Raw genomic sequence first — 6,000 nt, forward strand, 5'->3', positions numbered from 1 at the left:
TTGCAGGTTAGACCCCTGGCCACATCCCAGACTGCAGCCCCTCCCTGCATGCCTCCCTTCACCTGGGACTCAGCCCCCCTTCCTTGTCTTTTTAAAGCTGCCATCCATATTCATGATTTCTTAGTATCTTGTGGCCGCTCTTTTATTTTTTCCCCCACTTACCCTCTCCTAATTTTTCTCTATGAATAAATCAAAAAGGACCCTTTCCTTTTAAGGGTGTTCCTGCTGATCACTCTGTGGAAACAAGGCTAAGAAAAAAACCTATCAGTGGGGAAGAGCAGAGCTGCCTGACTCCCGGAGGAGTTTGTCCCTGTCTGTGTCCTCGGACTGTTCTTTCTCAGGTATTCAGAGGCCTCCAGGATGAGTACAGGTGTTACCATCCATTTAGCATCTGTTTTAGGTCTGGTACTGGGCTAATCACAATTTTACATTTATTGTCCTATTCGATTCCAATAGGCCTCTAAAGGGACGTCTTGCCTTCATTTTTACAGATGAGGAAACCAAGGCTCAGAGGGGCTAAAGGACTTGTCTGAGCTCACACATTTCTTCAGCCACCCACTCAGGGCTCAAGCCTGGGTCTGTCTGCCTTCTGGGCTTTTGCTTTTCACAAGAGTTAACTTCAGGCACAAAGAACATTCAGGATGGCAGTGGCACCCTTGTGGGGTGTTCATTCATTTTACAAAAGGGCCAGTCCAAGTGCAGCCTGTGCCTTCCTGTGACTCATGGCTGAAGCTTGTGTTTAGGATCAGATGTGTCAGCCTGATTTCTTGGATGGGATATGAGTGTGGGCTCACTCACTTTCTGGAGCATCTCAGCCCAAAACACATTCTGTAGTGGACTGCTGTCTGTCAGCACAACCCTCTTTTTTTACCCTGAGCACATGTCAACATTCCCAGGAACTGCTTTAAGCTAAGTGTGTTTATGGGGCACCTGACCAACCCCACTGCCCTATCTCTTTCTTGTAGGGAGGGAGCAGGGTCCTCCTGCAGTACAAGAAGTGCACCTACAGACTATCTCCCTGCTTTGGCTGCAGGCCATGGGCAACTGACAGCCACAGTTGAAGCTGATCTTGCTTTGTCTCTTCTCTGTGTAAGCAGAGCATTGTACCACCCAGCTTGTGTCTGAGTTACGTCTTCCTTGGCAACCCCGACACCTGCAAACTATGGAGTGAGCTGTACGCTCTGTGAGATGGGATTCCCTTGCTGGAAGTGGTAACAGGTGTTACTTGCTCAACACATTTCAACAACACAAGTACCTCAGGAGTAACATGGTAGTCAAGAGTTAGAGCTTTGGTTTCAGACTGACCCATCTGGGTCCTTGTTCTACTGCCGAGCAGCTACATGACCCTGGGCAAGTTGCTTGACTCTCTCTAAACCTCAGTGTCTTCATCTGCAAATGGGGATAACAGTGGAAGCTTCCTTGGAGGGGGTTGTGAGGATGAAGTACCAGCTCTCATCACAGTGCTCGGCATTTAGTACTGTTCAGCAAAGGGGAGTGGTTCTTGTACGTGCCCTCCAGGTTTGAGCCTGGAGAGAGGCCTCTTGGGCTAGGAATGCTTTTCCTGCCTAATCCTCCTGGCCCTGCTGGAGGGTTCCCTCGAAGTCTAGTTTTTTCTAGCCCGGACCCTCCTTTCCAGTAGCCATGTCCAATAGTCACTAAGCTGTGTTCTGCCCTCAGGTGGAGCCAAGCTTTCATTATCCCTTGTTCACCCTGAGCCACTCACAGCTCAGCCCACACCTGTTCCCTGGTATATGTGGGCCTCTGTCCTGGTCCCCACCAGAATGCCACCATGACTTCCTAGGCTCCCACCACATCTTGACCAAGATCACTAACTTGGCTTTCTCCCCTGCCTCTAGGTGACCTAAATGGGGGAAGGAAAAGCCCTGCCTTGCTCATCTTTAAAACCAGTATCTCCACTGGGACCCTTGGGATGCATTTGTGGGATGAGCGAATAGATGGTGACTTTAAAATATTTCAAACACGGACCTGGTCTCATATGTTGAAATGTAAAGTCCTCATGAAAGACCTAAAAACCTACTGCTCATCCATGTGCTGGAATGTAACAGCAGCTTGAATAAAAATGTTGGGTGGTTTTGGTGGGCAGCAACTTTTAAAATGCCTAGTGGGTCTTATTTCTCTAGCCGTCTCCCGAAAAGACATACACACAACCATGTTCATTGCAGCATTGTTCACAACAGCAAAAAGATGGAAACAACCTAGGTGCCCATCAACAGATGAATGGATAAACAAACTATGGCACATATACACAATGGAATACTACACAATGATAAAGAACAATGATGTACCTGTGAAGCATCTCACAACATGGATGAATCTGGAGAACATTATGCTGAGTGAAATTTGCCAACCACAATAGGAGAAATGTTGTATGAGACCACTACTATAAAAAAACAAATACGAGTTCATTTCAGCCACTAAAGCCTAGGATATGGATCTTTATGTGTTCCATTTCATTTTTGACATTTTCCAGTTTTCCTATATTCGTACTTTGTACACTCCAGGTTCCAATTATTAATGGATGTTTGCAGCTGTTTCTTTTCATTTTGAGTCACGCCACATCAGCAAATGTAGGTCCCTAAAGCTTGACTCCATCCACGCCATTAAGGTCGACTCTACTTTGAGGAGGCAGCTCTTCCCCAGTCTTTTGAATGCCTTCCAACCTGAGTGGCTTGTCTTCTGGCAATATATCAGACAATGTTGCACTGCTATTCATAAGGTTTTCACTGGCTAATTCTTTTCAGAAGTAGACCTCTGGGTCCTTCTTCCTCGTCTGTCCTAATCTAGAAGCTCAGCTGAAACCTGTCCTCCATGGGTGACCCTGCTGGTATTTGAATATGGCGGCATAGCTTCCAGCATTACAGCAACACACAAAGAAAAGACCTAAATGGATGTCAGAAGAGACTCTGAAACTTGCTCTTGAACATCGAGTAGCTGAAGTGAAAGGAAAAAATCATGAAGTAAAAGACCTGAACAGAAGGTTTCCAAGGCCAGCTCGAGAAGACAAAGTAAAGTATTATAATAAAATGTGCAAAGACTTGGAGATAGAAAACCAAAAGGGAAGAACACATGTAGCATTTCTCAAGCTGGAAGAACCAAAGGAAAAAATGCAAGCCTGGAGTTGCAATACTGACGGATGCTACTGGGAAAATATTAAATGATGCGGGAAGCATCAAAAGAAGATGGAAAGAATACACAGAGTCACTATACCAAAAAGAATTGGTTGACATTCAATCATTGCAGGAGGCAACATATGATCAGGAACCGATGGTACTGAAGGAAGAAGTCCAAGCTGCACTGAAGGCATTGGTGAAAAACAAGGTTCCAGGAATCGACAGAATACCAAATGAGATGTTGGAACAAAGGGAAGCTGTGCTGGAAGTGCTCACTCATCTATGCCAAGAAATTTGGATGACAGCTACCTGGCCAACTGACTGAAAGAGATCTGTGTTTATTTCTATTCCCAAGAAAGATGATCCAACTGAATGCAAAAACTATCAAACAATATCATTAATATCACATGTCAGCAAAATTTTGCTGAAGATCATTCAAAAGCGGCTACAGCAGTTTATCGACAGGGAACTGCCAGAAATTCAAGCCGGATTTAGAAGAGGTCGTGGAACCAGGGATGTCATTGCCGATGTCAGATGGATCCTGGCTGAATGCAGAGAATACCAGAAAAATGTTTACCTGCGTTTTATTCACTATGCTAAGGCATTCAACTGTGTGGATCATAACAAATGGATAACATTGTGGAGAATGGGAATTTCAGAACACTTAATTGTGCTCATGAGGAATCTGTATATGGATCAAGAGGCAATCATTCGAACAGAACAAGGGGATACTACATGGTTTCAAGTCAGGAAAGGTGTGCTTCAGGGTTGTTGTATCCTTTCACCATACCTATTCAATCTGTATGCGGAGCAAATAATCCAAGAAGCTGGACTATATGAAGAAGAATGGGCATCAGGATTAGAAGAAGACTTATTAACACCCTGCGTTATGCAGATGACAGAACCTTGCTTGCTGAAACTGAAGAGGACTTGAAGCGCTTACTGATGAGTATCGAAGACCACAGCCTTCGGTATGGATTGCACTTCAACATACAGAAAACAAAAATCCTTACAACTGGACCAATAAGCAACATCATGATAAATGGAGAAAAGATTGAGGTTGTCAAGGATTTCATCTTACTTGGAGCCACAATCAATACCCATGGAAGCAGCAGTGAAGAAATGAAAAGACACATTGCATTGGGCAAATTGGCTGCAAAAGACATCTGTAAAGTGTTGAAAAACAAAGATGTCACCTTGAGGACTAAGGTGTGCGTGACCCAAGCCATGATATTTTCAATTGCCTCATATACATGTGAAAGCTGGACAATGAATAAGGAAGGCCGAAGAAGAATTGACACCTTTGAATCGTGTTGGCGAAGAATATTAAAAATACCGTGGACTGCCGAAAGAACGAACATACTTGTTTTAGAAGAAGCACAACCAGAATGCTCTTTAGAAGGAAGGATGGTGAGACTCAGTTTCACTTATTTTGGACATGTTATCAGGAGGAATCAGTTCCCGGAGAAGGACATCATGCTCGTAAAGTAGAGGATCAGTGAAAAAGAGGAAGACCCTTAATGAGATGGATTGACACAGTGGCTGCAACAGTAGGCTCAAGCATAGCAACAATTGTGAGGATGGCACAGGACTAGGCAGTGTTTCATTCTGTTGTGTATAGGATCACTATGAGTTGGAACCAACTTGAAGGCACCTAACAACAACTACTACTACTATAAAAACTCATGAAAAGGTTTACACACACAAGGAAACAATCTTTGATGGTTACGAGGGAGGGGAGGGGTGGGGAAGGAAAAACACTAAGTAGACAATAAAAAAAAAATAGACAATAGATAAGTGGTAACTTTGGTGAAGGTAAGACAGTACATAATACTGGGGAAGCTAGCACAAGTGGTCCAAGGCAAGGTCATGGAAGCGCCATAGACACATCCAAACTCCCCGAGGGACCAAATTGCTGGACTGAGGGCTGTGGGGACCATGGTCTCTGGGAACATCTAGCTCAATTGGAATAACATAGTTCATAAGGAAAATGTTCTACACTCTACTTTGGTGAGTAGCGTCTGGGGTCTTAAAAGCTTGGAAGCGGCCATCCAAGATACTCAACTGATCACACCCCATCGGGAGCAAGGGAGAATGAAGAAAACCAGAAACACAGGAAAGATTAGTCAGAAGGACTAATGGACCACAACTACCACAGCCTCCACCAGAATGAGTCCAGCACAACTAGATGTTGCCTGGCTACCACCACCGACTGCTCTGACAGAGATCAAAATAGAGGGTCCTAGATAGAGCAGGAGAAAATTTCTAACTCCAAAAGAAAGACCAGACTTACTGGCCTGATAGAGACTAGAGAAACCAGAGTGTATGGCCCCCAGACACCATTTTAGCTCAATAATAAAGTCACTCCAGAGGTTCACCCTTCAGCCAAAGATTAGACAGGCCCAGAAAACAAAATGAGACTAAAGGGGCACGCCAGCCCAGGCGCAAGGACTAGAAGGCAGGAGGGGATAGGAAAGCTGGTGGTTGGGAACCCAAGGGGGAGAAGGTACAATGCTGACATGTTGTAGGGTTGGTAATCAGTGTCACAAAACAATACGTGTACTAATTGTTTAATGAGAAGCTAGTTTGTTCTCCAAACCTTAATCTAAAGTACAAAAAAAAAAAAAACCTTAATAACAAAAGTGTAGCTATCACAAAATGTTTGTATATATTGGGCGTCCATCACGGTGATCTTAGTAATATCAATGACCTTATTAAAAAAAAAAACAAAAAAAACCAGGAAGTTAAAAACTTAATTAAGGCTTAATATTTGTAAAAATATCATAAAGGGTTCCAGATAGTTTATAGCCATAAATGTGGGCAGTTGGTGATCACGCAGTCTCTTAGGACCAATCCTGAGGATGGCCTG

Source organism: Loxodonta africana, chromosome 19 (genome assembly GCF_030014295.1).
Source record: "Loxodonta africana isolate mLoxAfr1 chromosome 19, mLoxAfr1.hap2, whole genome shotgun sequence".
In the NCBI taxonomy this organism is placed as follows: Eukaryota; Metazoa; Chordata; class Mammalia; order Proboscidea; family Elephantidae; genus Loxodonta; species Loxodonta africana.